Raw genomic sequence first — 20,158 nt, forward strand, 5'->3', positions numbered from 1 at the left:
ACAAAACGCGCTGCTAGGAGCTGCATTCTGCAAAGGGAAACTGGGCTCGGGGAACAAACCTCAGCCCCGATGCGGCTTGGCTCAGGAGCGCAGCGCCTGCCTGCTTCTCACCTAGCCCTAGGCTGCCCATAGGGCCAGGGAGGGTCTGGGCTGCCTCTGGCTCCGTGGGCACTGCTGCTTGGCTGGTGGTCTCCGCCGCTGGAAACCAACTCCAAACGTCTTCTCCTTCGCGGAGAAGGCTGATTTGGCCTGAAGAAGCCCTGTGTGCACTGGCCCTAGCAACCCCCCCAGAGCCAGCTCGGGAGGGCCCCACCTAGGGCCTAGCTCCGAAACCGCACAAAACGCGCTGCTAGGAGCTGCATTCTGCAAAGGGAAACTGGGCTCGGGGAACAAACCTCAGCCCCGATGCGGCTTGGCTCAGGAGCGCAGCGCCTGCCTGCTTCTCACCTAGCCCTAGGCTCCCCATAGGGCCAAGGAGGGTCTGGGCTGCCTCTGGCTCCGTGGGCACTGCTGCTTGGCTGGTGGTCTCCGCCGCTGGAAACCAACTCCAAACGTCTTCTCCTTCGCGGAGAAGGCTGATTTGGCCTGAAGAAGCCCTGTGTGCACTGGCCCTAGCAACCCCCCCAGAGCCAGCTCGGGAGGGCCCCACCTAGGGCCTAGCTCCGAAACCGCACAAAACGCGCTGCTAGGAGCTGCATTCTGCAAAGGGAAACTGGGCTCGGGGAACAAACCTCAGCCCCGATGCGGCTTGGCTCAGGAGCGCAGCGCCTGCCTGGTTCTCACCTAGCCCTAGGCTCCCCATAGGGCCAGGGAGGGTCTGGGCTGCCTCTGGCTCCGTGGGCACTGCTGCTTGGCTGGTGGTCTCCGCCGCTGGAAACCAACTCCAAACGTCTTCTCCTTCGCGGAGAAGGCTGATTTGGCCTGAAGAAGCCCTGTGTGCACTGGCCCTAGCAACCCCCCCAGAGCCAGCTCGGGAGGGCCCCACCTAGGGCCTAGCTCCGAAACCGCACAAAACGCGCTGCTAGGAGCTGCATTCTGCAAAGGGAAACTGGGCTCGGGGAACAAACCTCAGCCCCGATGCGGCTTGGCTCAGGAGCGCAGCGCCTGCCTGCTTCTCACCTAGCCCTAGGCTCCCCATAGGGCCAAGGAGGGTCTGGGCTGCCTCTGGCTCCGTGGGCACTGCTGCTTGGCTGGTGGTCTCCGCCGCTGGAAACCAACTCCAAACGTCTTCTCCTTCGCGGAGAAGGCTGATTTGGCCTGAAGAAGCCCTGTGTGCACTGGCCCTAGCAACCCCCCCAGAGCCAGCTCGGGAGGGCCCCACCTAGGGCCTAGCTCCGAAACCGCACAAAACGCGCTGCTAGGAGCTGCATTCTGCAAAGGGAAACTGGGCTCGGGGAACAAACCTCAGCCCCGATGCGGCTTGGCTCAGGAGCGCAGCGCCTGCCTGGTTCTCACCTAGCCCTAGGCTCCCCATAGGGCCAGGGAGGGTCTGGGCTGCCTCTGGCTCCGTGGGCACTGCTGCTTGGCTGGTGGTCTCCGCCGCTGGAAACCCACTCCAAACGTCTTCTCCTTCGCGGAGAAGGCTGATTTGGCCTGAAGAAGCCCTGTGTGCACTGGCCCTAGCAACCCCCCCAGAGCCAGCTCGGGAGGGCCCCACCTAGGGCCTAGCTCCGAAACCGCACAAAACGCGCTGCTAGGAGCTGCATTCTGCAAAGGGAAACTGGGCTCGGGGAACAAACCTCAGCCCCGATGCGGCTTGGCTCAGGAGCGCAGCGCCTGCCTGCTTCTCACCTAGCCCTAGGCTCCCCATAGGGCCAAGGAGGGTCTGGGCTGCCTCTGGCTCCGTGGGCACTGCTGCTTGGCTGGTGGTCTCCGCCGCTGGAAACCAACTCCAAACGTCTTCTCCTTCGCGGAGAAGGCTGATTTGGCCTGAAGAAGCCCTGTGTGCACTGGCCCTAGCAACCCCCCCAGAGCCAGCTCGGGAGGGCCCCACCTAGGGCCTAGCTCCGAAACCGCACAAAACGCGCTGCTAGGAGCTGCATTCTGCAAAGGGAAACTGGGCTCGGGGAACAAACCTCAGCCCCGATGCGGCTTGGCTCAGGAGCGCAGCGCCTGCCTGGTTCTCACCTAGCCCTAGGCTGCCCATAGGGCCAAGGAGGGTCTGGGCTGCCTCTGGCTCCGTGGGCACTGCTGCTTGGCTGGTGGTCTCCGCCGCTGGAAACCCACTCCAAACGTCTTCTCCTTCGCGGAGAAGGCTGATTTGGCCTGAAGAAGCCCTGTGTGCACTGGCCCTAGCAACCCCCCCAGAGCCAGCTCGGGAGGGCCCCACCTAGGGCCTAGCTCCGAAACCGCACAAAACGCGCTGCTAGGAGCTGCATTCTGCAAAGGGAAACTGGGCTCGGGGAACAAACCTCAGCCCCGATGCGGCTTGGCTCAGGAGCGCAGCGCCTGCCTGGTTCTCACCTAGCCCTAGGCTCCCCATAGGGCCAGGGAGGGTCTGGGCTGCCTCTGGCTCCGTGGGCACTGCTGCTTGGCTGGTGGTCTCCGCCGCTGGAAACCCACTCCAAACGTCTTCTCCTTCGCGGAGAAGGCTGATTTGGCCTGAAGAAGCCCTGTGTGCACTGGCCCTAGCAACCCCCCCAGAGCCAGCTCGGGAGGGCCCCACCTAGGGCCTAGCTCCGAAACCGCACAAAACGCGCTGCTAGGAGCTGCATTCTGCAAAGGGAAACTGGGCTCGGGGAACAAACCTCAGCCCCGATGCGGCTTGGCTCAGGAGCGCAGCGCCTGCCTGGTTCTCACCTAGCCCTAGGCTGCCCATAGGGCCAGGGAGGGTCTGGGCTGCCTCTGGCTCCGTGGGCACTGCTGCTTGGCTGGTGGTCTCCGCCGCTGGAAACCAACTCCAAACGTCTTCTCCTTCGCGGAGAAGGCTGATTTGGCCTGAAGAAGCCCTGTGTGCACTGGCCCTAGCAACCCCCCCAGAGCCAGCTCGGGAGGGCCCCACCTAGGGCCTAGCTCCGAAACCGCACAAAACGCGCTGCTAGGAGCTGCATTCTGCAAAGGGAAACTGGGCTCGGGGAACAAACCTCAGCCCCGATGCGGCTTGGCTCAGGAGCGCAGCGCCTGCCTGCTTCTCACCTAGCCCTAGGCTCCCCATAGGGCCAAGGAGGGTCTGGGCTGCCTCTGGCTCCGTGGGCACTGCTGCTTGGCTGGTGGTCTCCGCCGCTGGAAACCAACTCCAAACGTCTTCTCCTTCGCGGAGAAGGCTGATTTGGCCTGAAGAAGCCCTGTGTGCACTGGCCCTAGCAACCCCCCCAGAGCCAGCTCGGGAGGGCCCCACCTAGGGCCTAGCTCCGAAACCGCACAAAACGCGCTGCTAGGAGCTGCATTCTGCAAAGGGAAACTGGGCTCGGGGAACAAACCTCAGCCCCGATGCGGCTTGGCTCAGGAGCGCAGCGCCTGCCTGGTTCTCACCTAGCCCTAGGCTCCCCATAGGGCCAGGGAGGGTCTGGGCTGCCTCTGGCTCCGTGGGCACTGCTGCTTGGCTGGTGGTCTCCGCCGCTGGAAACCAACTCCAAACGTCTTCTCCTTCGCGGAGAAGGCTGATTTGGCCTGAAGAAGCCCTGTGTGCACTGGCCCTAGCAACCCCCCCAGAGCCAGCTCGGGAGGGCCCCACCTAGGGCCTAGCTCCGAAACCGCACAAAACGCGCTGCTAGGAGCTGCATTCTGCAAAGGGAAACTGGGCTCGGGGAACAAACCTCAGCCCCGATGCGGCTTGGCTCAGGAGCGCAGCGCCTGCCTGCTTCTCACCTAGCCCTAGGCTCCCCATAGGGCCAAGGAGGGTCTGGGCTGCCTCTGGCTCCGTGGGCACTGCTGCTTGGCTGGTGGTCTCCGCCGCTGGAAACCAACTCCAAACGTCTTCTCCTTCGCGGAGAAGGCTGATTTGGCCTGAAGAAGCCCTGTGTGCACTGGCCCTAGCAACCCCCCCAGAGCCAGCTCGGGAGGGCCCCACCTAGGGCCTAGCTCCGAAACCGCACAAAACGCGCTGCTAGGAGCTGCATTCTGCAAAGGGAAACTGGGCTCGGGGAACAAACCTCAGCCCCGATGCGGCTTGGCTCAGGAGCGCAGCGCCTGCCTGGTTCTCACCTAGCCCTAGGCTCCCCATAGGGCCAGGGAGGGTCTGGGCTGCCTCTGGCTCCGTGGGCACTGCTGCTTGGCTGGTGGTCTCCGCCGCTGGAAACCCACTCCAAACGTCTTCTCCTTCGCGGAGAAGGCTGATTTGGCCTGAAGAAGCCCTGTGTGCACTGGCCCTAGCAACCCCCCCAGAGCCAGCTCGGGAGGGCCCCACCTAGGGCCTAGCTCCGAAACCGCACAAAACGCGCTGCTAGGAGCTGCATTCTGCAAAGGGAAACTGGGCTCGGGGAACAAACCTCAGCCCCGATGCGGCTTGGCTCAGGAGCGCAGCGCCTGCCTGCTTCTCACCTAGCCCTAGGCTCCCCATAGGGCCAAGGAGGGTCTGGGCTGCCTCTGGCTCCCTGGGCACTGCTGCTTGGCTGGTGGTCTCCGCCGCTGGAAACCAACTCCAAACGTCTTCTCCTTCGCGGAGAAGGCTGATTTGGCCTGAAGAAGCCCTGTGTGCACTGGCCCTAGCAACCCCCCCAGAGCCAGCTCGGGAGGGCCCCACCTAGGGCCTAGCTCCGAAACCGCACAAAACGCGCTGCTAGGAGCTGCATTCTGCAAAGGGAAACTGGGCTCGGGGAACAAACCTCAGCCCCGATGCGGCTTGGCTCAGGAGCGCAGCGCCTGCCTGGTTCTCACCTAGCCCTAGGCTGCCCATAGGGCCAAGGAGGGTCTGGGCTGCCTCTGGCTCCCTGGGCACTGCTGCTTGGCTGGTGGTCTCCGCCGCTGGAAACCCACTCCAAACGTCTTCTCCTTCGCGGAGAAGGCTGATTTGGCCTGAAGAAGCCCTGTGTGCACTGGCCCTAGCAACCCCCCCAGAGCCAGCTCGGGAGGGCCCCACCTAGGGCCTAGCTCCGAAACCGCACAAAACGCGCTGCTAGGAGCTGCATTCTGCAAAGGGAAACTGGGCTCGGGGAACAAACCTCAGCCCCGATGCGGCTTGGCTCAGGAGCGCAGCGCCTGCCTGCTTCTCACCTAGCCCTAGGCTGCCCATAGGGCCAGGGAGGGTCTGGGCTGCCTCTGGCTCCGTGGGCACTGCTGCTTGGCTGGTGGTCTCCGCCGCTGGAAACCAACTCCAAACGTCTTCTCCTTCGCGGAGAAGGCTGATTTGGCCTGAAGAAGCCCTGTGTGCACTGGCCCTAGCAACCCCCCAGAGCCAGCTCGGGAGGGCCCCACCTAGGGCCTAGCTCCGAAACCGCACAAAACGCGCTGCTAGGAGCTGCATTCTGCAAAGGGAAACTGGGCTCGGGGAACAAACCTCAGCCCCGATGCGGCTTGGCTCAGGAGCGCAGCGCCTGCCTGGTTCTCACCTAGCCCTAGGCTCCCCACAGGGCCAGGGAGGGTCTGAGCTGCCTCTGGCTCCGTGGGCACTGCTGCTTGGCTGGTGGTCTCCGCCGCTGGAAACCAACTCCAAACGTCTTCTCCTTCGCGGAGAAGGCTGATTTGGCCTGAAGAAGCCCTGTGTGCACTGGCCCTAGCAACCCCCCCAGAGCCAGCTCGGGAGGGCCCCACCTAGGGCCTAGCTCGGAAACCGCACAAAACGCGCTGCTAGAAGCTGCATTCTGCAAAGGGAAACTGGGCTCGGGGAACAAACCTCAGCCCCGATGCGGCTTGGCTCAGGAGCGCAGCGCCTGCCTGGTTCTCACCTAGCCCTAGGCTCCCCATAGGGCCAAGGAGGGTCTGGGCTGCCTCTGGCTCCGTGGGCACTGCTGCTTGGCTGGTGGTCTCCGCCGCTGGAAACCCACTCCAAACGTCTTCTCCTTCGCGGAGAAGGCTGATTTGGCCTGAAGAAGCCCTGTGTGCACTGGCCCTAGCAACCCCCCCAGAGCCAGCTCGGGAGGGCCCCACCTAGGGCCTAGCTCCGAAACCGCACAAAACGCGCTGCTAGGAGCTGCATTCTGCAAAGGGAAACTGGGCTCGGGGAACAAACCTCAGCCCCGATGCGGCTTGGCTCAGGAGCGCAGCGCCTGCCTGGTTCTCACCTAGCCCTAGGCTCCCCATAGGGCCAGGCAGGGTCTTTGCTGCCTCTGGATCCGTGGGCACTGCTGCTTGGCTGGTGGTCTCCGCCGCTGGAAACCAACTCCAAACGTCTTCTCCTTCGCGGAGAAGGCTGATTTGGCCTGAAGAAGCCCTGTGTGCACTGGCCCTAGCAACCCCCCCAGAGCCAGCTCGGGAGGGCCCCACCTAGGGCCTAGCTCCGAAACCGCACAAAACGCGCTGCTAGGAGCTGCATTCTGCAAAGGGAAACTGGGCTCGGGGAACAAACCTCAGCCCCGATGCGGCTTGGCTCAGGAGCGCAGCGCCTGCCTGGTTCTCACCTAGCCCTAGGCTCCCCATAGGGCCAGGGAGGGTCTGGGCTGCCTCTGGCTCCGTGGGCACTGCTGCTTGGCTGGTGGTCTCCGCCGCTGGAAACCCACTCCAAACGTCTTCTCCTTCGCGGAGAAGGCTGATTTGGCCTGAAGAAGCCCTGTGTGCACTGGCCCTAGCAACCCCCCCAGAGCCAGCTCGGGAGGGCCCCACCTAGGGCCTAGCTCCGAAACCGCACAAAACGCGCTGCTAGGAGCTGCATTCTGCAAAGGGAAACTGGGCTCGGGGAACAAACCTCAGCCCCGATGCGGCTTGGCTCAGGAGCGCAGCGCCTGCCTGGTTCTCACCTAGCCCTAGGCTGCCCATAGGGCCAGGGAGGGTCTGGGCTGCCTCTGGCTCCGTGGGCACTGCTGCTTGGCTGGTGGTCTCCGCCGCTGGAAACCAACTCCAAACGTCTTCTCCTTCGCGGAGAAGGCTGATTTGGCCTGAAGAAGCCCTGTGTGCACTGGCCCTAGCAACCCCCCCAGAGCCAGCTCGGGAGGGCCCCACCTAGGGCCTAGCTCCGAAACCGCACAAAACGCGCTGCTAGGAGCTGCATTCTGCAAAGGGAAACTGGGCTCGGGGAACAAACCTCAGCCCCGATGCGGCTTGGCTCAGGAGCGCAGCGCCTGCCTGGTTCTCACCTAGCCCTAGGCTCCCCATAGGGCCAGGGAGGGTCTGGGCTGCCTCTGGCTCCGTGGGCACTGCTGCTTGGCTGGTGGTCTCCGCCGCTGGAAACCCACTCCAAACGTCTTCTCCTTCGCGGAGAAGGCTGATTTGGCCTGAAGAAGCCCTGTGTGCACTGGCCCTAGCAACCCCCCCAGAGCCAGCTCGGGAGGGCCCCACCTAGGGCCTAGCTCCGAAACCGCACAAAACGCGCTGCTAGGAGCTGCATTCTGCAAAGGGAAACTGGGCTCGGGGAACAAACCTCAGCCCCGATGCGGCTTGGCTCAGGAGCGCAGCGCCTGCCTGGTTCTCACCTAGCCCTAGGCTCCCCATAGGGCCAAGGAGGGTCTGGGCGGCCTCTGGCTCCGTGGGCACTGCTGCTTGGCTGGTGGTCTCCGCCGCTGGAAACCCACTCCAAACGTCTTCTCCTTCGCGGAGAAGGCTGATTTGGCCTGAAGAAGCCCTGTGTGCACTGGCCCTAGCAACCCCCCCAGAGCCAGCTCGGGAGGGCCCCACCTAGGGCCTAGCTCCGAAACCGCACAAAACGCGCTGCTAGGAGCTGCATTCTGCAAAGGGAAACTGGGCTCGGGGAACAAACCTCAGCCCCGATGCGGCTTGGCTCAGGAGCGCAGCGCCTGCCTGGTTCTCACCTAGCCCTAGGCTGCCCATAGGGCCAGGGAGGGTCTGGGCTGCCTCTGGCTCCGTGGGCACTGCTGCTTGGCTGGTGGTCTCCGCCGCTGGAAACCAACTCCAAACGTCTTCTCCTTCGCGGAGAAGGCTGATTTGGCCTGAAGAAGCCCTGTGTGCACTGGCCCTAGCAACCCCCCCAGAGCCAGCTCGGGAGGGCCCCACCTAGGGCCTAGCTCCGAAACCGCACAAAACGCGCTGCTAGGAGCTGCATTCTGCAAAGGGAAACTGGGCTCGGGGAACAAACCTCAGCCCCGATGCGGCTTGGCTCAGGAGCGCAGCGCCTGCCTGCTTCTCACCTAGCCCTAGGCTCCCCATAGGGCCAAGGAGGGTCTGGGCTGCCTCTGGCTCCGTGGGCACTGCTGCTTGGCTGGTGGTCTCCGCCGCTGGAAACCAACTCCAAACGTCTTCTCCTTCGCGGAGAAGGCTGATTTGGCCTGAAGAAGCCCTGTGTGCACTGGCCCTAGCAACCCCCCCAGAGCCAGCTCGGGAGGGCCCCACCTAGGGCCTAGCTCCGAAACCGCACAAAACGCGCTGCTAGGAGCTGCATTCTGCAAAGGGAAACTGGGCTCGGGGAACAAACCTCAGCCCCGATGCGGCTTGGCTCAGGAGCGCAGCGCCTGCCTGGTTCTCACCTAGCCCTAGGCTCCCCATAGGGCCAGGGAGGGTCTGGGCTGCCTCTGGCTCCGTGGGCACTGCTGCTTGGCTGGTGGTCTCCGCCGCTGGAAACCCACTCCAAACGTCTTCTCCTTCGCGGAGAAGGCTGATTTGGCCTGAAGAAGCCCTGTGTGCACTGGCCCTAGCAACCCCCCCAGAGCCAGCTCGGGAGGGCCCCACCTAGGGCCTAGCTCCGAAACCGCACAAAACGCGCTGCTAGGAGCTGCATTCTGCAAAGGGAAACTGGGCTCGGGGAACAAACCTCAGCCCCGATGCGGCTTGGCTCAGGAGCGCAGCGCCTGCCTGCTTCTCACCTAGCCCTAGGCTCCCCATAGGGCCAAGGAGGGTCTGGGCTGCCTCTGGCTCCGTGGGCACTGCTGCTTGGCTGGTGGTCTCCGCCGCTGGAAACCAACTCCAAACGTCTTCTCCTTCGCGGAGAAGGCTGATTTGGCCTGAAGAAGCCCTGTGTGCACTGGCCCTAGCAACCCCCCCAGAGCCAGCTCGGGAGGGCCCCACCTAGGGCCTAGCTCCGAAACCGCACAAAACGCGCTGCTAGGAGCTGCATTCTGCAAAGGGAAACTGGGCTCGGGGAACAAACCTCAGCCCCGATGCGGCTTGGCTCAGGAGCGCAGCGCCTGCCTGGTTCTCACCTAGCCCTAGGCTCCCCATAGGGCCAGGGAGGGTCTGGGCTGCCTCTGGCTCCGTGGGCACTGCTGCTTGGCTGGTGGTCTCCGCCGCTGGAAACCCACTCCAAACGTCTTCTCCTTCGCGGAGAAGGCTGATTTGGCCTGAAGAAGCCCTGTGTGCACTGGCCCTAGCAACCCCCCCAGAGCCAGCTCGGGAGGGCCCCACCTAGGGCCTAGCTCCGAAACCGCACAAAACGCGCTGCTAGGAGCTGCATTCTGCAAAGGGAAACTGGGCTCGGGGAACAAACCTCAGCCCCGATGCGGCTTGGCTCAGGAGCGCAGCGCCTGCCTGCTTCTCACCTAGCCCTAGGCTCCCCATAGGGCCAAGGAGGGTCTGGGCTGCCTCTGGCTCCCTGGGCACTGCTGCTTGGCTGGTGGTCTCCGCCGCTGGAAACCAACTCCAAACGTCTTCTCCTTCGCGGAGAAGGCTGATTTGGCCTGAAGAAGCCCTGTGTGCACTGGCCCTAGCAACCCCCCCAGAGCCAGCTCGGGAGGGCCCCACCTAGGGCCTAGCTCCGAAACCGCACAAAACGCGCTGCTAGGAGCTGCATTCTGCAAAGGGAAACTGGGCTCGGGGAACAAACCTCAGCCCCGATGCGGCTTGGCTCAGGAGCGCAGCGCCTGCCTGGTTCTCACCTAGCCCTAGGCTGCCCATAGGGCCAAGGAGGGTCTGGGCTGCCTCTGGCTCCCTGGGCACTGCTGCTTGGCTGGTGGTCTCCGCCGCTGGAAACCCACTCCAAACGTCTTCTCCTTCGCGGAGAAGGCTGATTTGGCCTGAAGAAGCCCTGTGTGCACTGGCCCTAGCAACCCCCCCAGAGCCAGCTCGGGAGGGCCCCACCTAGGGCCTAGCTCCGAAACCGCACAAAACGCGCTGCTAGGAGCTGCATTCTGCAAAGGGAAACTGGGCTCGGGGAACAAACCTCAGCCCCGATGCGGCTTGGCTCAGGAGCGCAGCGCCTGCCTGCTTCTCACCTAGCCCTAGGCTGCCCATAGGGCCAGGGAGGGTCTGGGCTGCCTCTGGCTCCGTGGGCACTGCTGCTTGGCTGGTGGTCTCCGCCGCTGGAAACCAACTCCAAACGTCTTCTCCTTCGCGGAGAAGGCTGATTTGGCCTGAAGAAGCCCTGTGTGCACTGGCCCTAGCAACCCCCCCAGAGCCAGCTCGGGAGGGCCCCACCTAGGGCCTAGCTCCGAAACCGCACAAAACGCGCTGCTAGGAGCTGCATTCTGCAAAGGGAAACTGGGCTCGGGGAACAAACCTCAGCCCCGATGCGGCTTGGCTCAGGAGCGCAGCGCCTGCCTGGTTCTCACCTAGCCCTAGGCTCCCCACAGGGCCAGGGAGGGTCTGAGCTGCCTCTGGCTCCGTGGGCACTGCTGCTTGGCTGGTGGTCTCCGCCGCTGGAAACCAACTCCAAACGTCTTCTCCTTCGCGGAGAAGGCTGATTTGGCCTGAAGAAGCCCTGTGTGCACTGGCCCTAGCAACCCCCCCAGAGCCAGCTCGGGAGGGCCCCACCTAGGGCCTAGCTCCGAAACCGCACAAAACGCGCTGCTAGGAGCTGCATTCTGCAAAGGGAAACTGGGCTCGGGGAACAAACCTCAGCCCCGATGCGGCTTGGCTCAGGAGCGCAGCGCCTGCCTGGTTCTCACCTAGCCCTAGGCTCCCCATAGGGCCAAGGAGGGTCTGGGCTGCCTCTGGCTCCGTGGGCACTGCTGCTTGGCTGGTGGTCTCCGCCGCTGGAAACCCACTCCAAACGTCTTCTCCTTCGCGGAGAAGGCTGATTTGGCCTGAAGAAGCCCTGTGTGCACTGGCCCTAGCAACCCCCCCAGAGCCAGCTCGGGAGGGCCCCACCTAGGGCCTAGCTCCGAAACCGCACAAAACGCGCTGCTAGGAGCTGCATTCTGCAAAGGGAAACTGGGCTCGGGGAACAAACCTCAGCCCCGATGCGGCTTGGCTCAGGAGCGCAGCGCCTGCCTGGTTCTCACCTAGCCCTAGGCTCCCCATAGGGCCAGGCAGGGTCTTTGCTGCCTCTGGATCCGTGGGCACTGCTGCTTGGCTGGTGGTCTCCGCCGCTGGAAACCAACTCCAAACGTCTTCTCCTTCGCGGAGAAGGCTGATTTGGCCTGAAGAAGCCCTGTGTGCACTGGCCCTAGCAACCCCCCCAGAGCCAGCTCGGGAGGGCCCCACCTAGGGCCTAGCTCCGAAACCGCACAAAACGCGCTGCTAGGAGCTGCATTCTGCAAAGGGAAACTGGGCTCGGGGAACAAACCTCAGCCCCGATGCGGCTTGGCTCAGGAGCGCAGCGCCTGCCTGGTTCTCACCTAGCCCTAGGCTCCCCATAGGGCCAGGGAGGGTCTGGGCTGCCTCTGGCTCCGTGGGCACTGCTGCTTGGCTGGTGGTCTCCGCCGCTGGAAACCCACTCCAAACGTCTTCTCCTTCGCGGAGAAGGCTGATTTGGCCTGAAGAAGCCCTGTGTGCACTGGCCCTAGCAACCCCCCCAGAGCCAGCTCGGGAGGGCCCCACCTAGGGCCTAGCTCCGAAACCGCACAAAACGCGCTGCTAGGAGCTGCATTCTGCAAAGGGAAACTGGGCTCGGGGAACAAACCTCAGCCCCGATGCGGCTTGGCTCAGGAGCGCAGCGCCTGCCTGGTTCTCACCTAGCCCTAGGCTCCCCATAGGGCCAGGGAGGGTCTGGGCTGCCTCTGGCTCCGTGGGCACTGCTGCTTGGCTGGTGGTCTCCGCCGCTGGAAACCAACTCCAAACGTCTTCTCCTTCGCGGAGAAGGCTGATTTGGCCTGAAGAAGCCCTGTGTGCACTGGCCCTAGCAACCCCCCCAGAGCCAGCTCGGGAGGGCCCCACCTAGGGCCTAGCTCCGAAACCGCACAAAACGCGCTGCTAGGAGCTGCATTCTGCAAAGGGAAACTGGGCTCGGGGAACAAACCTCAGCCCCGATGCGGCTTGGCTCAGGAGCGCAGCGCCTGCCTGGTTCTCACCTAGCCCTAGGCTCCCCATAGGGCCAGGGAGGGTCTGGGCTGCCTCTGGCTCCGTGGGCACTGCTGCTTGGCTGGTGGTCTCCGCCGCTGGAAACCCACTCCAAACGTCTTCTCCTTCGCGGAGAAGGCTGATTTGGCCTGAAGAAGCCCTGTGTGCACTGGCCCTAGCAACCCCCCCAGAGCCAGCTCGGGAGGGCCCCACCTAGGGCCTAGCTCCGAAACCGCACAAAACGCGCTGCTAGGAGCTGCATTCTGCAAAGGGAAACTGGGCTCGGGGAACAAACCTCAGCCCCGATGCGGCTTGGCTCAGGAGCGCAGCGCCTGCCTGCTTCTCACCTAGCCCTAGGCTCCCCATAGGGCCAAGGAGGGTCTGGGCTGCCTCTGGCTCCGTGGGCACTGCTGCTTGGCTGGTGGTCTCCGCCGCTGGAAACCAACTCCAAACGTCTTCTCCTTCGCGGAGAAGGCTGATTTGGCCTGAAGAAGCCCTGTGTGCACTGGCCCTAGCAACCCCCCCAGAGCCAGCTCGGGAGGGCCCCACCTAGGGCCTAGCTCCGAAACCGCACAAAACGCGCTGCTAGGAGCTGCATTCTGCAAAGGGAAACTGGGCTCGGGGAACAAACCTCAGCCCCGATGCGGCTTGGCTCAGGAGCGCAGCGCCTGCCTGCTTCTCACCTAGCCCTAGGCTCCCCATAGGGCCAGGGAGGGTCTGGGCTGCCTCTGGCTCCGTGGGCACTGCTGCTTGGCTGGTGGTCTCCGCCGCTGGAAACCCACTCCAAACGTCTTCTCCTTCGCGGAGAAGGCTGATTTGGCCTGAAGAAGCCCTGTGTGCACTGGCCCTAGCAACCCCCCCAGAGCCAGCTCGGGAGGGCCCCACCTAGGGCCTAGCTCCGAAACCGCACAAAACGCGCTGCTAGGAGCTGCATTCTGCAAAGGGAAACTGGGCTCGGGGAACAAACCTCAGCCCCGATGCGGCTTGGCTCAGGAGCGCAGCGCCTGCCTGCTTCTCACCTAGCCCTAGGCTCCCCATAGGGCCAAGGAGGGTCTGGGCTGCCTCTGGCTCCGTGGGCACTGCTGCTTGGCTGGTGGTCTCCGCCGCTGGAAACCAACTCCAAACGTCTTCTCCTTCGCGGAGAAGGCTGATTTGGCCTGAAGAAGCCCTGTGTGCACTGGCCCTAGCAACCCCCCCAGAGCCAGCTCGGGAGGGCCCCACCTAGGGCCTAGCTCCGAAACCGCACAAAACGCGCTGCTAGGAGCTGCATTCTGCAAAGGGAAACTGGGCTCGGGGAACAAACCTCAGCCCCGATGCGGCTTGGCTCAGGAGCGCAGCGCCTGCCTGCTTCTCACCTAGCCCTAGGCTCCCCATAGGGCCAGGGAGGGTCTGGGCTGCCTCTGGCTCCGTGGGCACTGCTGCTTGGCTGGTGGTCTCCGCCGCTGGAAACCCACTCCAAACGTCTTCTCCTTCGCGGAGAAGGCTGATTTGGCCTGAAGAAGCCCTGTGTGCACTGGCCCTAGCAACCCCCCCAGAGCCAGCTCGGGAGGGCCCCACCTAGGGCCTAGCTCCGAAACCGCACAAAACGCGCTGCTAGGAGCTGCATTCTGCAAAGGGAAACTGGGCTCGGGGAACAAACCTCAGCCCCGATGCGGCTTGGCTCAGGAGCGCAGCGCCTGCCTGCTTCTCACCTAGCCCTAGGCTCCCCATAGGGCCAAGGAGGGTCTGGGCTGCCTCTGGCTCCGTGGGCACTGCTGCTTGGCTGGTGGTCTCCGCCGCTGGAAACCAACTCCAAACGTCTTCTCCTTCGCGGAGAAGGCTGATTTGGCCTGAAGAAGCCCTGTGTGCACTGGCCCTAGCAACCCCCCCAGAGCCAGCTCGGGAGGGCCCCACCTAGGGCCTAGCTCCGAAACCGCACAAAACGCGCTGCTAGGAGCTGCATTCTGCAAAGGGAAACTGGGCTCGGGGAACAAACCTCAGCCCCGATGCGGCTTGGCTCAGGAGCGCAGCGCCTGCCTGCTTCTCACCTAGCCCTAGGCTCCCCATAGGGCCAGGGAGGGTCTGGGCTGCCTCTGGCTCCGTGGGCACTGCTGCTTGGCTGGTGGTCTCCGCCGCTGGAAACCAACTCCAAACGTCTTCTCCTTCGCGGAGAAGGCTGATTTGGCCTGAAGAAGCCCTGTGTGCACTGGCCCTAGCAACCCCCCCAGAGCCAGCTCGGGAGGGCCCCACCTAGGGCCTAGCTCCGAAACCGCACAAAACGCGCTGCTAGGAGCTGCATTCTGCAAAGGGAAACTGGGCTCGGGGAACAAACCTCAGCCCCGATGCGGCTTGGCTCAGGAGCGCAGCGCCTGCCTGCTTCTCACCTAGCCCTAGGCTCCCCATAGGGCCAAGGAGGGTCTGGGCTGCCTCTGGCTCCGTGGGCACTGCTGCTTGGCTGGTGGTCTCCGCCGCTGGAAACCAACTCCAAACGTCTTCTCCTTCGCGGAGAAGGCTGATTTGGCCTGAAGAAGCCCTGTGTGCACTGGCCCTAGCAACCCCCCCAGAGCCAGCTCGGGAGGGCCCCACCTAGGGCCTAGCTCCGAAACCGCACAAAACGCGCTGCTAGGAGCTGCATTCTGCAAAGGGAAACTGGGCTCGGGGAACAAACCTCAGCCCCGATGCGGCTTGGCTCAGGAGCGCAGCGCCTGCCTGGTTCTCACCTAGCCCTAGGCTCCCCATAGGGCCAGGGAGGGTCTGGGCTGCCTCTGGCTCCGTGGGCACTGCTGCTTGGCTGGTGGTCTCCGCCGCTGGAAACCAACTCCAAACGTCTTCTCCTTCGCGGAGAAGGCTGATTTGGCCTGAAGAAGCCCTGTGTGCACTGGCCCTAGCAACCCCCCCAGAGCCAGCTCGGGAGGGCCCCACCTAGGGCCTAGCTCCGAAACCGCACAAAACGCGCTGCTAGGAGCTGCATTCTGCAAAGGGAAACTGGGCTCGGGGAACAAACCTCAGCCCCGATGCGGCTTGGCTCAGGAGCGCAGCGCCTGCCTGCTTCTCACCTAGCCCTAGGCTCCCCATAGGGCCAGGGAGGGTCTGGGCTGCCTCTGGCTCCCTGGGCACTGCTGCTTGGCTGGTGGTCTCCGCCGCTGGAAACCAACTCCAAACGTCTTCTCCTTCGCGGAGAAGGCTGATTTGGCCTGAAGAAGCCCTGTGTGCACTGGCCCTAGCAACCCCCCCAGAGCCAGCTCGGGAGGGCCCCACCTAGGGCCTAGCTCCGAAACCGCACAAAACGCGCTGCTAGGAGCTGCATTCTGCAAAGGGAAACTGGGCTCGGGGAACAAACCTCAGCCCCGATGCGGCTTGGCTCAGGAGCGCAGCGCCTGCCTGCTTCTCACCTAGCCCTAGGCTCCCCATAGGGCCAGGGAGGGTCTGGGCTGCCTCTGGCTCCGTGGGCACTGCTGCTTGGCTGGTGGTCTCCGCCGCTGGAAACCAACTCCAAACGTCTTCTCCTTCGCGGAGAAGGCTGATTTGGCCTGAAGAAGCCCTGTGTGCACTGGCCCTAGCAACCCCCCCAGAGCCAGCTCGGGAGGGCCCCACCTAGGGCCTAGCTCCGAAACCGCACAAAACGCGCTGCTAGGAGCTGCATTCTGCAAAGGGAAACTGGGCTCGGGGAACAAACCTCAGCCCCGATGCGGCTTGGCTCAGGAGCGCAGCGCCTGCCTGGTTCTCACCTAGCCCTAGGCTCCCCATAGGGCCAGGGAGGGTCTGGGCTGCCTCTGGCTCCGTGGGCACTGCTGCTTGGCTGGTGGTCTCCGCCGCTGGAAACCAACTCCAAACGTCTTCTCCTTCGCGGAGAAGGCTGATTTGGCCTGAAGAAGCCCTGTGTGCACTGGCCCTAGCAACCCCCCCAGAGCCAGCTCGGGAGGGCCCCACCTAGGGCCTAGCTCCGAAACCGCACAAAACGCGCTGCTAGGAGCTGCATTCTGCAAAGGGAAACTGGGCTCGGGGAACAAACCTCAGCCCCGATGCGGCTTGGCTCAGGAGCGCAGCGCCTGCCTGGTTCTCACCTAGCCCTAGGCTCCCCATAGGGCCAGGGAGGGTCTGGGCTGCCTCTGGCTCCGTGGGCACTGCTGCTTGGCTGGTGGTCTCCGCCGCTGGAAACCCACTCCAAACGTCTTCTCCTTCGCGGAGAAGGCTGATTTGGCCTGAAGAAGCCCTGTGTGCACTGGCCCTAGCAACCCCCCCAGAGCCAGCTCGGGAGGGCCCCACCTAGGGCCTAGCTCCGAAACCGCACAAAACGCGCTGCTAGGAGCTGCATTCTGCAAAGGGAAACTGGGCTCGGGGAACAAACCTCAGCCCCGATGCGGCTTGGCTCAGGAGCGCAGCGCCTGCCTGCTTCTCACCTAGCCCTAGGCTGCCCATAGGGCCAGGGAGGGTCTGGGCTGCCTCTGGCTCCGTGGGCACTGCTGCTTGGCTGGTGGTCTCCGCCGCTGGAAACCAACTCCAAACGTCTTCTCCTTCGCGGAGAAGGCTGATTTGGCCTGAAGAAGCCCTGTGTGCACTGGCCCTAGCAACCCCCCCAGAGCCAGCTCGGGAGGGCCCCACCTAGGGCCTAGCTCCGAAACCGCACAAAACGCGCTGCTAGGAGCTGCATTCTGCAAAGGGAAACTGGGCTCGGGGAACAAACCTCAGCCCCGATGCGGCTTGGCTCAGGAGCGCAGCGCCTGCCTGCTTCTCACCTAGCCCTAGGCTCCCCATAGGGCCAGGGAGGGTCTGGGCTGCCTCTGGCTCCCTGGGCACTGCTGCTTGGCTGGTGGTCTCCGCCGCTGGAAACCAACTCCAAACGTCTTCTCCTTCGCGGAGAAGGCTGATTTGGCCTGAAGAAGCCCTGTGTGCACTGGCCCTAGCAACCCCCCCAGAGCCAGCTCGGGAGGGCCCCACCTAGGGCCTAGCTCCGAAACCGCACAAAACGCGCTGCTAGGAGCTGCATTCTGCAAAGGGAAACTGGGCTCGGGGAACAAACCTCAGCCCCGATGCGGCTTGGCTCAGGAGCGCAGCGCCTGCCTGGTTCTCACCTAGCCCTAGGCTGCCCATAGGGCCAAGGAGGGTCTGGGCTGCCTCTGGCTCCCTGGGCACTGCTGCTTGGCTGGTGGTCTCCGCCGCTGGAAACCAACTCCAAACGTCTTCTCCTTCGCGGAGAAGGCTGATTTGGCCTGAAGAAGCCCTGTGTGCACTGGCCCTAGCAACCCCCCCAGAGCCAGCTCGGGAGGGCCCCACCTAGGGCCTAGCTCCGAAACCGCACAAAACGCGCTGCTAGGAGCTGCATTCTGCAAAGGGAAACTGGGCTCGGGGAACAAACCTCAGCCCCGATGCGGCTTGGCTCAGGAGCGCAGCGCCTGCCTGCTTCTCACCTAGCCCTAGGCTCCCCATAGGGCCAGGGAGGGTCTGGGCTGCCTCTGGCTCCGTGGGCACTGCTGCTTGGCTGGTGGTCTCCGCCGCTGGAAACCAACTCCAAACGTCTTCTCCTTCGCGGAGAAGGCTGATTTGGCCTGAAGAAGCCCTGTGTGCACTGGCCCTAGCAACCCCCCCAGAGCCAGCTCGGGAGGGCCCCACCTAGGGCCTAGCTCCGAAACCGCACAAAACGCGCTGCTAGGAGCTGCATTCTGCAAAGGGAAACTGGGCTCGGGGAACAAACCTCAGCCCCGATGCGGCTTGGCTCAGGAGCGCAGCGCCTGCCTGCTTCTCACCTAGCCCTAGGCTCCCCATAGGGCCAGGGAGGGTCTGGGCTGCCTCTGGCTCCGTGGGCACTGCTGCTTGGCTGGTGGTCTCCGCCGCTGGAAACCAACTCCAAACGTCTTCTCCTTCGCGGAGAAGGCTGATTTGGCCTGAAGAAGCCCTGTGTGCACTGGCCCTAGCAACCCCCCCAGAGCCAGCTCGGGAGGGCCCCACCTAGGGCCTAGCTCCGAAACCGCACAAAACGCGCTGCTAGGAGCTGCATTCTGCAAAGGGAAACTGGGCTCGGGGAACAAACCTCAGCCCCGATGCGGCTTGGCTCAGGAGCGCAGCGCCTGCCTGCTTCTCACCTAGCCCTAGGCTCCCCATAGGGCCAGGGAGGGTCTGGGCTGCCTCTGGCTCCGTGGGCACTGCTGCTTGGCTGGTGGTCTCCGCCGCTGGAAACCAACTCCAAACGTCTTCTCCTTCGCGGAGAAGGCTGATTTGGCCTGAAGAAGCCCTGTGTGCACTGGCCCTAGCAACCCCCCCAGAGCCAGCTCGGGAGGGCCCCACCTAGGGCCTAGCTCCGAAACCGCACAAAACGCGCTGCTAGGAGCTGCATTCTGCAAAGGGAAACTGGGCTCGGGGAACAAACCTCAGCCCCGATGCGGCTTGGCTCAGGAGCGCAGCGCCTGCCTGCTTCTCACCTAGCCCTAGGCTCCCCATAGGGCCAGGGAGGGTCTGGGCTGCCTCTGGCTCCGTGGGCACTGCTGCTTGGCTGGTGGTCTCCGCCGCTGGAAACCAACTCCAAACGTCTTCTCCTTCGCGGAGAAGGCTGATTTGGCCTGAAGAAGCCCTGTGTGCACTGGCCCTAGCAACCCCCCCAGAGCCAGCTCGGGAGGGCCCCACCTAGGGCCTAGCTCCGAAACCGCACAAAACGCGCTGCTAGGAGCTGCATTCTGCAAAGGGAAACTGGGCTCGGGGAACAAACCTCAGCCCCGATGCGGCTTGGCTCAGGAGCGCAGCGCCTGCCTGGTTCTCACCTAGCCCTAGGCTCCCCATAGGGCCAAGGAGGGTCTGGGCTGCCTCTGGCTCCGTGGGCACTGCTGCTTGGCTGGTGGTCTCCGCCGCTGGAAACCCACTCCAAACGTCTTCTCCTTCGCGGAGAAGGCTGATTTGGCCTGAAGAAGCCCTGTGTGCACTGGCCCTAGCAACCCCCCCAGAGCCAGCTCGGGAGGGCCCCACCTAGGGCCTAGCTCCGAAACCGCACAAAACGCGCTGCTAGGAGCTGCATTCTGCAAAGGGAAACTGGGCTCGGGGAACAAACCTCAGCCCCGATGCGGCTTGGCTCAGGAGCGCAGCGCCTGCCTGGTTCTCACCTAGCCCTAGGCTCCCCATAGGGCCAGGCAGGGTCTGGGCTGCCTCTGGCTCCGTGGGCACTGCTGCTTGGCTGGTGGTCTCCGCCGCTGGAAACCAACTCCAAACGTCTTCTCCTTCGCGGAGAAGGCTGATTTGGCCTGAAGAAGCCCTGTGTGCACTGGCCCTAGCAACCCCCCCAGAGCCAGCTCGGGAGGGCCCCACCTAGGGCCTAGCTCCGAAACCGCACAAAACGCGCTGCTAGGAGCTGCATTCTGCAAAGGGAAACTGGGCTCGGGGAACAAACCTCAGCCCCGATGCGGCTTGGCTCAGGAGCGCAGCGCCTGCCTGCTTCTCACCTAGCCCTAGGCTCCCCATAGGGCCAGGGAGGGTCTGGGCTGCCTCTGGCTCCGTGGGCACTGCTGCTTGGCTGGTGGTCTCCGCCGCTGGAAACCAACTCCAAACGTCTTCTCCTTCGCGGAGAAGGCTGATTTGGCCTGAAGAAGCCCTGTGTGCACTGGCCCTAGCAACCCCCCCAGAGCCAGCTCGGGAGGGCCCCACCTAGGGCCTAGCTCCGAAACCGCACAAAACGCGCTGCTAGGAGCTGCATTCTGCAAAGGGAAACTGGGCTCGGGGAACAAACCTCAGCCCCGATGCGGCTTGGCTCAGGAGCGCAGCGCCTGCCTGCTTCTCACCTAGCCCTAGGCTCCCCATAGGGCCAAGGAGGGTCTGGGCTGCCTCTGGCTCCGTGGGCACTGCTGCTTGGCTGGTGGTCTCCGCCGCTGGAAACCAACTCCAAACGTCTTCTCCTTCGCGGAGAAGGCTGATTTGGCCTGAAGAAGCCCTGTGTGCACTGGCCCTAGCAACCCCCCCAGAGCCAGCTCGGGAGGGCCCCACCTAGGGCCTAGCTCCGAAACCG

The sequence above is a fragment of the Sus scrofa genome, chromosome 2 (assembly GCF_054392235.1).
Source record: "Sus scrofa isolate SSC_HxYL_T2T_F1_AM1 chromosome 2, Sscrofa_HxYL_maternal_Yorkshire_Landrace_v2.0, whole genome shotgun sequence".
Taxonomy (NCBI): domain Eukaryota; kingdom Metazoa; phylum Chordata; class Mammalia; order Artiodactyla; family Suidae; genus Sus; species Sus scrofa.